A 12,552-nucleotide genomic window follows, 5' to 3' on the forward strand; every position below is an offset into this window, starting at 1 on the left:
GTTTAATTTGTCCCAATATATTATTATTATTATATTAAAATTCCCACATAGGTAGTTTCCGAGATCCCCGATATAAACAAATATTTCTTGCTAATAAACTAATATTTATTGCTCTATCATAGATATTTGTCTTGAGCTATCAATTTTAACACATGTAGTTAAGACTACTGCGAATAACTCACATTTTGTATAAATTTAATAAAAGCTGACAGAATGGTGATTATTACAAAATATCTAAATAATTTAAAAATGTTATTGGACGCTAATAAATAATCAAATAATTATTCAAAATGCACTTCCTTGTAAATGCTCCCTATTCCCACTACTGGGAATTTTTAAAAACCTTTATTCCATTTTTTATCTGTAACCCGATTTCGCTCCGATAATCTCAATATCCTAAACAGCAATTCATTTTTATTAACACGTAATCAAAATATAAATACTTATGCAAAAAAGGACATTTTTAGAAACATTTTAAACTGGACAGTGATTCTAGTCACTTTCTCTCGCTATAATTTCGATACCTCTTAATAAATTATACGGGATAAAGGAATGTTTCGTAATCAGTGCTCGATATCGAATTATAAGCTTTTTAGATCCACAAAACAAGCGAAACATTACTGTCGTATTATTCCGACACACTTGTGTCTACATCGAGCTAAAAGATAGATTTGGAAGATATAGAACTTCAAGACGTGATCTTTGTATTCGACTCATATTTGGAAGTATTTTAGCAAATTTTTATTTTTATTTTGGAACTACTTTTAGTAACATCAAGCGTGAAATTAAAGAATAACATGACAATGCTTTGGAACGTTTTTGCTAAAATACGTCCATTTATAAAACTACTTAACTGTTCTTAATTTTAATGTACCTAATATTAGGCATCATGACTTTAAAAAAACTCAATTTTTGTAACCTGTAATAAGTAATTGAAGTGAACTTATGTTAGGTACGTTATGTTTAAATGTTAGACGTTAATTTTTTTTTATATTATAAAGCATTTAAAATCTATGTAAATGCTTCTTAATGCAACAAATAAAAGCATATACTTGTTTTGAGTTAAACTTCGTTTTGAGAATTTCAGAATGTGGTTTTACAACATCTCTAATTTTTTTATTAAGAACAAAAACATTTTATGTCAAAGAAAAATTATAACAGATTTGGAACTTAAATGTTTTACCAAAAACCAAGGTCTCAATTCAAGTGTGCCAGAAGATAACGACAAGTTCTCTAAAAATACATTTGTTCAAAATTTACCGATTTGTGCATTAAATCTACGATTACACAATGCAAGCTCACACACATCCTGCCCAATCCCTACGAACGCGATATGTAAGTCAACTAGCGTCCGTTACAATTTGGATGTAGCATCTAAATGTGTCGCTTCATCGACCTACTGCAGCTTTGTCGAAGGTTTGTATCAAGTTAAAATTAGCGACAGAAGTCATTGTTGATGATGATCAAGTGTCGACGCGGCGCGGATGAAATGATTATTTGAGAAAAATAGCTTGTGATAGAACTTGAAGCTCAGCACAGCTTGTGATAGAACTTGAAGCTTACCACAGCTTGTGATAGAACTTGAAGCTCACCACAGCTTGTGACAGAACTTGAAGCTTACCACAGCTTGTGAAGAACTTGAAGCTCACCACAGCTTGTGACAGCTTGAAGCTGATAGAACTTGAAGCTCACCACAGCTTGTGACAGAACTTGAAGCTTACCACAGCTTGTGATAGAACTTGAAGCTCACCACAGCTTGTGACAGAACTTGAAGCTTACCACAGCTTGTGATAGAAGAACTTGTGACAGAACTTGAAGCTTACCACAGCTTGTGATAGAACTTGAAGCTCACCACAGCTTGTGACAGAACTTGAAGCTTACCACAGCTTGTGATAGAACTTGAAGCTCACCACAGCTTGTGACAGAACTTGAAGCTCACCACAGCTTGTGATAGAACTTGAAGCTAACACAGCTTGTTGTGATAGAACTTGACATCGAAGTAGCCCTGGTCGGTAAGTTGAGAGTCGCGACGCGGCGCGGCGGAGCCGGCGGGCGAAGGCGCGGCGGGGGCCGCCGGGGCCACGGGCAGCGAGGTAGGCCGCTCCGGGCTGGGCGAGGCCGGCGCCTGCGCCGGCTCGGGCTCAGGCGCCGGTTCAGGCTCCGGCGCAGACTCGGGCTCCGCCACCGGCTCGGGCGAGAACGCCTTCGGCCCCGGAGCGTCTTCCGGCATTCTGTGCCACACGGAACTTGGTATTATGTATGTATTCTTGTACAAAAAATAACAATAGGGAATATGCATGGAACGAAAATGTTCTCTTAAACAACAGGATATTCTCTTTTTCTGGAAAACAAAACGAATGAAGTAAAAATCATCTATATCTGTTGGAAAATCAAAAAGATATTGTATGAGCGAAGGTAGTTTGCCTTCCATCTCTTTCTGCACTTTCTATGGTGCGACATGTCGGTCTAATTGGCGATTTAATACATCGTTGAAGAAATAAAAATGCTTGCATATTCCCTATTGACAACCATTGAGAAACATATACAAAGACGAACTTATATATCTTTTAGATATTTACTAGTCAACTATATTCTTACTACATTCACAAGCAGAATGTACATTGAATCCGACAACCTGAAATTACTGTTCCTAAATGCTCGTGCCCATTTATTAGCACTGTTACCGAGTGGGAAGTTTTCCCAGTTCGCACTATGAACAAGTGGGAAAAAGTTCCCAGAGCACACACTCGCGGCAACGTAACTCAGGCATTCAGTGAAACTAGCCTGATATATTCTGGAAGAATTTGGAGACAGTCTGTATGGACTTTTAAAGCTAGCCACTTTTAGTACGAGTATGCTTAACCTTATTTTAATTTGCTCTTTTAAATTATTAACAAACAAGACATGATTCAACAATTTGAAACTACAATTAGCATCGTAAAAAAAATATAAATTACAAATAAAATTAAAATGGAAAGGAGCTGTTAAACCCCGAGCTTTGAATGAAAATGCGCACAAGACATTTACAAGTAATTAATTAGTATTATTATGAGTTTTAGTACCAAATGTTACGTGAGAATGTATCAATGTAGTCACGCCACAACGTAATAGTCAAACAGTGGGGTAACTCGGACGTCTAGAGACGAGACAACTACGCTAATTCGCCAGGCCCACTACATTACGCTGTGGCTATGTCTAAATTAAATTTTGAAAAAAAAAGTAAGTGAAAATACAATATGAAATTTCTAAAGAATAAACAAGTGGGTATAAGATTATAAATTTACGTGGTATAAATTACATCTAGCTTCTATTCTATCACAGTGCATTCTTGAAAGCCTAGTAAATAGCAAGTTTTCAGCAACTTAAAGTTAAACATAATTTTATAATATAAATTGCATGGATTAAATAACATAATTTTGAACAGCATTATATTGTTCGAATTATTTTTTTTTCTTTATTTTAGTTTTGTTACGTCGATTTTATAATAAATATTCGTCTTTTTTCTAGAGATCATTTTCAAATTAAGTAGCAGAAGCTAACACACATACGAAAATACATTAAAACACAAAATGTACCAAAAAGTACTTTAAAATGTCAATGATCAATTGTCAAAATTAAAATATACATTATTTTTAAAACTATTTACAATGATGTGAAACATTTTAATTGGAAGCATTAAGTATTTGTAAATTACCAATAGTAAAATGAGAAATTTATTTTTTTGATCGAATTGTGATTCAATCAATTGATACATTATTCAACGCCTAGTACAATTTCAAAGTAGTGTTTCTGAGACCACAAGGTAAAGGCATCGTTCGCCACAATTAAACTTCTTATTCTACTAAAATTCTTAATACTTGGGCCTACTTCTTTGGCCTCGCGTTAAAGTTAATAAAAATATGATTCTGAAGAAAATCATAAAAAATAAATAAACCTATCTTAATGTGCAACCCTTAAAATACAGAAAAAAAAAACAGAAACAATGTACACTTTGGTTATCCGAAGCCAATATTTACTCTTACAATTTTTTTGACAACTCTCTTGACAATTCTCTTGAGAAGTAATGTACTTCTGCGGGGTAAATACGTCATAATATATCCATTTTCTCAATGTCTCGGCAGTGTTGCAGCTTGCAACGAAAAGGTCACGACAAATTTTCCGCTTTGATTTTGGTCACAATTGTCAAAGTTAGAGGTTGAAAACGGTGCCAAAAATACCGGTATTTTTAAGGATGAATCGCTGAGCCCATACAGTTTTTTCTTAATACTTGTGTTATCAATAATATTCACTTATGTACATATATAGGGCTTGAAACAAGTACCGAAAATACTGGTACCAAAACATTATAATTGTACCGGTTTTTTTGTTTCCTGTGACTCGAAGAAAGAATGTAACTCGGTTTCTTTTTTTCTATATTCTAAGGAGAACCCTAATAGCGTTAATTAAAAAGCTGCTAAAACAATTCAAATAAATTAATATTGTAAATAATGGTTTTCATATATTCGAGAGCGTGCGCGTTCAGTTGCTGCAGCAATCCTTAGATAAATAATCTCAAGCTGAAAAGAAATTTTAAAGAAATCATAATAAAGAAATTAAAAATTAAAACTTTATAAAATATTTTAAAAGAAACAGCGAAATTAGCCAAAACACTGGGTTATGAAATTCTGTATAAAATTAGCGCCATCTAGACTTGATTTGCAGATCAAGATGACTTGCTAATCAATTATCCATTTTTTTTAATCAATCAATCTTCAATCAATTATACTCATATTTGTCGTCCGTTCTGTCGGTCTGTCTGTCATATTATCTGCTTATTTATTTCTAGTGTCCTACTTGAACTTGAGCCGGCCTCACAGGGCAGTAATCCACGCAGTGATTTGATAGAACTTTTTTCGAACACATTTTTACGACATTATTAATTAAATCCGCCATAAAATACAAAATAAATTAACATCTAAAATGAATTTAAACAAAAATAAAACAAAACTTACAAACAAAAATAGGGGTTGTCGTCCACAAAGCGAGTGCTGGCGACGAGCCAGTGGACGGCGGCCTCACTCATGCCGGTACACACCCCTTCGGATCAATTAAATATAATAATTAAAAATAAAAATAAAAGACAAAACCAAACTACACCATGCAAAACTTGTCAGTCATTTTTTTGTTTCACTTCGAATTCATCCAAAAGCAGGTTCCAAAAACACAATTTTTATAAAAATATTTCATTCATAAACCACGGGTGTCCAAGAACAACGCGACTTTTTTTTTAAGCGACTGGATGGCAAACGAGCAAGTAGGTCTCCTGATGGTTAGAAACCACCACTGCCCATAAACATCTGCAACACCACAGGTACTGCAGATGCGTTGCTAACCTAGAGGCCTAAGATGGGATACCTCAAGTGCCAGTAATTTCACCGTCTGTCTTACTCTCCACGCCGTGCAAACAGGCAATTAGCGAGCAGGTGGCGGTAGCAATCCGGGCGGACCTTGCGCAAGGTCCTACCACCTGCAAAATTATGATGATGTAAGATTTTTTTTTACTTTACCATCCCTCAATTGATACTTTGCTACCCGGCACTCCTTTTTTAGACTAATTAAAACGTAATACTCTCCCCAAATATTCGAATATGTCGTGGTCACTTGACTAATGGACACTCTTGGTATGTGACATTCATTTTTTTTTTACTTAATTATTACACCATAACGTAATAATAACAGTCCAGACGGGCAATTAAGTGATGCAGCGCGGGGCAATGCCGGCATTTAAGAGTCCAAATTCGACCAGTTCTAGCCAGTTAGAGAAAAACAAAGAGCGCCCACTGTTAAAAATTATTACGCTATGGTTATACTAAGCGCGCTAAGTCTACATAAAAATACACTACGCTTATACAAAAGCAAGTAAAGCAGCTACTATGTCAAAATTAACTACAGTATCGCCAAATAACACAACACAAAAATTTTCACACCATCGAATACCATTATTATAAAATGCATAGGACGAAACATGAATACATGATACCGACACATGCATGCAATCTGTGAAGGAAAAACTGTGATAGCCCATTTACACGCGCTAGTGACGAGGGGAGTCGAAAGGCGAGCAGCGAGGAGCGTGAGCGAACGAGCATCCAAGACTCGTCCATCGACAAGCGTCATGCGAGACACGAGGCGAGGTACGAAGTGAGAGTGCAAATCTTTATTACATAGTATAAAGTCACTGTATGCACGCTTAGAGATTTTTTGTAACGCCTTCTCATAAATCCAATACGAAGTTAAGTGAAAATACCAGTTAATTATTTTGTATCAAAACAAATAGCAAGTTATTTCTTTCACAGACTTTGATATTAATTGCTCAGAAATTAGTAAAAACGTTTAGTACACTCCAGCGTTATGTTATGTGTTAATTAAGTCATACTTTTATATACATACCCGTTGTTAGTTTCAACATACACTCGGTCTGTCTGTCCGTGGATCACCTGGGAAACAAAGACAAATGAGACGGATGTCGTGGTGTCCAAACAAATTCTTGTATTTTATCTAAATTAAAATAAGTTTGATAAACATTATTTCCATTCAACTTAAATGATACTACATTAAATATGAGATAAATTATACCCAATACGAAGAATGAAGCGAACCGCTTTTGCGGGCCAATGGAATGCTTACAAAATATCCCCATAAGAGATCTACTAGAAATGGGGTGAATACGGATTTGGTCGAATAGCCGCATAGCCGACTTATCGGTGCTAATTAATTAAGTAGGGCGAGTCTTGGTCCGCTAGTCGCCACGAGGTAGCGCTTAGAAAAGTTTGTTTTGTTGACGATTTGGTGATTCACTTGCTACACCGGCCGACGTTATTTCATTACTTTACAACGAAAATAAATTTGGTTCTAAATACTTAGGTTTAAAATATATTGTCAAAAATCACTTTAGACGTTATTAATTTTGGTCTGAATTCAAAATAGTCGAATTCATGTGAACGATTATCAATTTTTAAACTATGCCGACAAAATGGTACAATCAAAAATTAAAAAAAAAATTTTTTTAGGGTACCTTCCATAGACGTAAAGTGGGGGTGATTTTTTTTTCTCATCCAACCCTATAGTGTGGGGTATCGTTGGATAGGTCTTTTAAAACCATTAGGGGGTTGCTAAAACGATTTTTCGATTCAGTGATCTGTTTGCAAAATATTCAACTTTAAAGTGCAATGTTTCTTTAAAATCGAGCGTCCCCCCCACCTCTAAACCGGTGGGTGGAACAATTTTAAAAAAATCAGGATGGTAGTAAGTATATCAAACTTTCAAGGAAAACTATAACGGCTAAGTTTGCTTGAGAATTATTAGTACTTTATGAGCCTAAGGTATAAAATATACCTAAACTTGGAAGATTCCGTATAAAATACGAAATCCTTAGAAAAATATTACTTATTTTTTTCGTAATGGCTTCGGAACCCTATTTTGGGCGTGTCCGACACGCTCTTGGCCGGTTTTTACTGAATGAAATTGAATAGTGACGGATATTCGTCATCTTATGCCAATAAGATTAACTAGTCGCCAACTACATTCTACATTACAACTTTTTAATAGATGAGACAACAAATAACTATGAATGATAATTATCAAATATGAATACCATAACTACATTAAGTTATTATTTCATGTGTTTTATGTACAATAGAGAGTTTTACAATACAATACTTAATATTTTACTATATCAAGTATAATTCTGTACGAACAACCATCACTCACTGTGGTTGACAGTAGGTTCAGTCCCACCGCAGTAGCTGGAAGTTAAAACATCGGTAAACGACTGGACCATCCGGTCAAGACCGTAGCCGAGTCTACCGGACTACTAAGCTCGAGGTCCCGGGTTCGAATGTTAACCCTTAATAAGGCCCCATTTATTGGAGCATACTACCACAGAATCAAAAGCAGCTATCGAATACATACCTGACAAAGAATATTTTTACAATGGATTTTGTTACTTATTACTAAAACAATAAGTTTGAATTTCCAAGTCAATGCATGTGGTCGCTAAATCACCTTTTTATGGGTTAATTTCCAAATATGTTTAAAATCTAATTAAGTACGTATCTACCTATCTATAATTTATCCGTTGCCCTTGGGGTCCTCGGCTCAGTTTATTCATATGAACTATCCGATAATCAACTTTTTCGCGAAATTAAAAAAAACATATAAAATCTTTTTTTTCATGGATATAAATAAGAGCTACACAGCCATTGTTAATTGTTAAATTGAACTTGACAAGTGACATTGACGTGGCACAAAAGAGAGGCAACAAAAATCCCACTTGTTTAATTTTCTTTTGGGATTTTATAGGGTCATCGTTCATCCACCATTACGTCTCATATTTCGTTTTCTAGATTTTTTTTACCGTACTAGAGCAAAACCTACTAAACACTGGCAAAATTGTCCTCCAATGGACAGCGCCATATTTATCTAAAAAAACAACAACAACAATTTTCTTTTGCTGAATATGTGTGAATTAAACACGGATTAGTTATGGGCTTTGAACAAACGTCATAGAGTAGTTAACTCTTGATTCTCTCTTAAACAGTAAGAGTTAGGCCACTAGTGTCTTAGAGAAATTAACTTCATTTCACCACGGTGTTTTTTTGTCTGTCTGTGATCTGTGAAATGTCTCATCGATCCATTTTTTTTAATTTTCTGCCTCTCCCATGTGGCCAAGATTCCCCGGTCAGTTGTTTGATTTTACTCACGTCAGATATGGAGGAGGGCGGTTTCCTCGCGGCGAACCGGCCCACCGCCGCCGTCGGGACCACGGGCGTGTTGCGCCCCGACTTGCTGCGAAAAAATACCAAGCTATAGATGACTACATACCTAGATAGATCTATTTCTTAATGAGAATCACACTTTACCGGAGCCCGGAATTTTCGTGGCAATTCTCACCCTTCATAGTGACCTCACTTATCGACTCGACCTATGCTTTGTTTTTTTAGCATTAGAAGGAAGGAAAGCGATCTTGACGTGACTTATTATTGAAAAACCTTTGAAAAGCCGGGCGGCCGCCAAGCTAACAGCGCTAAGCGAGTATCGCTGAGCTAGTTTTATAGCTCAGCGAGTTTTATAGCTTTGTCGCTGCGACAAATGACGTAAGAGCGAGTTCTCGCCGACAGTGTGAACCGCCAGCGATCAACTATTATATATGTGTCTCTTTACTCACACAGGATCTTATAACTTTTGTACGTTTCTTGAGCGAGAAAATAGTCGATAGCCAATCGTTCCTCGCCGGCGGTAATAGATCTATTCTTAATGAGAATCACACTTTACCGGAGCCCGGAATTTCGTGGCAATTCTCACCCTTCATAGTGACTTCACTATCGACTCGAATGCTTTGTTTTTAGCATTAGAAGGAAGGTAAGCGATCTTGACGTGCCTTTTTATTGAAAAACACCCTTGAAAAATAAGTCACAGCATACATGTAACAATTAGGGTTTTTTTTAATGTTTTTAAATTATATGACTCGTCAAGATTGCTTACCCTTTTTCTAACGCTAAAAAAAAGCAACACAGATCTATTTCTTAATGAGAATCACACATTACCGGAGCCCGGAATTTTCGTGGCACTTCTGACCCTTCATAGTGACTTCTCCCTTATCGACTCTACCAAAATGATATCGATCGATATACTACACTTTAAATAAGACTGTCGTGATGTTATCTCCTGGCTATTACGGAATTGGAAAATCGAAGTTCATATCGTACCGTCCCTCTCGCTCTCGAATTAAATAACAAATGCAACCCTAGATAACATTTCTTACCCTATCGAGTTGTTAACTCGTGGAATTCTCTACCCGATAAGACACCATTTTTTCTTTGATAAATGCACCTTCAGTAAACAGTTTTAAAAATAGACTATACAAACGCTTACAAAAATAAAATTATAACAAAAAATTTAACCGACTACAAAAACCACAAAAATAATTTTCTGCCAGTTTGAAGTAATAGTAGAAAGTATATATTGGGCTTCAATCACTCCTGCTGGCTCGTGCTGAGGCATTAACTTCAACTGGCAAAAATCTTCATGGTTTTTTGTAGTTGGTTAAATTTATTGCTATAATAGTAGATTATTGTCGTGGCCTGGTACGCAATTGCTGGCTGAGTATGAGTATTAACTAATACGAAGCCAGCAATTGCTATTCCAGCCGAGACTAATATAAAGCTTTTCTCAAAAATGGTGAATAATTCTGAAATAGAATAAACTCTTTCTCAAAATATATTATAAAATTTAATTTTATACCAATATTTTTCTTATGCTTTCCCGCCTTTTTTCATTAAAAATAAACTGCAGGTGCATTTTTCCACCGAAAACACCACAAGCTATTTCAGACCCAATAGAAAAAGTCCGGAGTTCCAACAAAATATCTGATACCGGCCATTAGACTTGGCTGTATACGACTTGTGCCAACATTTCCATGGCCTTTCAAACTTAAAAAAAAAATGTGACTGATTGCTGGCGCACTAGGAATTCATTATTGTCGAGCTAGCGCGCCTGCAATCTTTTTAACTTTTTAATTTTTCGCTGACCATAAACTATGCACTTCACCTTCTGATATGTAAAGAATAATGTCAACTTTTACGGTCATTTTTGAGAAAAAAAATTTTGTCATGCGTTTTACTGTAAATAATCTAAGATACATAAATAAGCGTCGAAGTTGTAATTTTGCACTGCGTAGTACAGGACCAGGTTTTGTGGACACCTACTTGGAGTCAGGCGAGGTGATGAAGAACGCCGGCGACACCGCGAAGTTATTGCTCTGCCGCATGAGCCGGTCTACGCCATAGTTCTTGGCGAGGAACGTCTCCATCTTGGAGAAGGCCCGTCGATGGCCAGGTCGCGGGGCTGGCTGCCCGTGTCCTGGGGAAGATGGCCAGCTTATAATATAGACATTGCCATTGAGAGACTACATCTGCAATACATTTTTATTTTTTCACAATCAAAGTCAATATTCTATATTCAACTTAGGCTGTAACAAGCAGTAACGGTTAAATGTGATGCCGTCTCCGTCTATTCGAACAAAACAAATAGAGACGGCATCACATTTAACCGTCAGTTAACACTAATCAATGGATGGTGAAACAGCCCCTAAATGTCTGTGGGTGGGTTAATGGCGCCTTTGTTTACACTTGTCATAAATTGGATTGAAATACAATATAGTCGATTTAACACAAGGGCAACAGCGGTTCAAACGTTTTAGAGCTCCACCCATCCATGGTACCAACAGCCAAATATGTGGTCTACCACCCTAAAGTTCATAATCGTTTGCATGTCACAAAACAATAATGCCAATAGACGTGTCTGTCAATTTGAAAGTTCGACTTTAGCGACATATTCATTTGATAGGAACTTGTTTGAAAATTGATAGACCACTTATTTGGCTGATGGTACTCCCGAGGCGCAAGCGGAGGCAGAAGCAGAGGGTCGTGGGTTCAAACCCCGGCTCGCACCTCTGAGTTTTTCGAAATTCATGTGCGGAATTACATTTGAAATTTACCACGAGCTTTGCGGTGAAGGAAAACATCGTGAGGAAACCTGCACAAACCTGCGAAGCGATTCAATGGTGCGTGCGAAGTTCCCAATCCGCACTGGGCCCGCGTGGGAACTATGGCCCAAGCCCTCTTGTTCTGAGAGGAGGCCTGTGCCCAGCAGTGGGATGTATATAGGCTGGGATGATGATGATGATGACTCCCGAGGCGGTTGTGCACAAACATCCGCAGACTCCTCTTGTCTGGCCTGTGGGCGAACATGTCGCTCTCGCATCGGTCTGGTCAGTCACCAAAGACGTTGTGCACAGGCGCCACGCCAAAATTCGTCTGGAACAGGCGCGTAGGCCTGATGATGACTCCCGAGTTGGTGCGTTACCTGCAGCATGAAGTCGAACAGCCGCTTGCCGTTCCCGCGCCGCTGCCGCGCGCCGCTCACGAAGAAGTCCAGCACACAGAGCGGCTCCACCTGGCACACTTTGTCGCGCTCGTCGAACAGGTAGAGGTGTTTGAACGCCACTTTCAGGAAGCCGATGATCTCGCCGTCGCCGCTGGAAGCGAATAGTAGATTGTACGAGAGCATAAAACGAGCCATTTCACCCGAGACGTTCATAAAGGCACCACAGCCGGTACTGCGAGGGTGAATAGGCACGTCGAGGGGAAAATGGGTTTAATGCTCGAGTTGAAACTCCGCTTGTCACTTCGAGTGCGAGGAGATGAAATAACAACAGTGGAAACATTTTTCACTTACTAGGTACGTACCTTTATTTTTCATACATTGCTTAATAATTATAAATATTTAGTTTTCATTACACCACCGACCAGCAGATGGCCTAGTGGTTAGAGAACCTGACTACGAATACGAAGCTTGAGGTCCCGGTTCGATTCCCGTGCCGGGGCAGATATTTGTATGAAAAATACGAATGTTTGTTCTCGGGTCTTGGGTGTTTAATATGTATTTAAGTATGTATCTATCTATATAATTACATTTATCCGTTGCTTAGTACCCATAACACAAGCTTTGCTA

The 12,552-nt window shown here is 37.6% G+C and overlaps 1 pseudogene; it reads right to left on the reverse strand.

Annotated features, from left to right (window-relative positions):
• Window positions 1–1,808: 1,808 nt before the first annotated feature.
• Window positions 1,809–12,120, reverse strand: LOC141429840 (alpha-tubulin N-acetyltransferase-like; annotated as a pseudogene).
• Window positions 12,121–12,552: the final 432 nt, after the last annotated feature.

The sequence above is a fragment of the Choristoneura fumiferana genome, chromosome Z (assembly GCF_025370935.1).
Source record: "Choristoneura fumiferana chromosome Z, NRCan_CFum_1, whole genome shotgun sequence".
Classification (NCBI taxonomy): Eukaryota; Metazoa; Arthropoda; class Insecta; order Lepidoptera; family Tortricidae; genus Choristoneura; species Choristoneura fumiferana.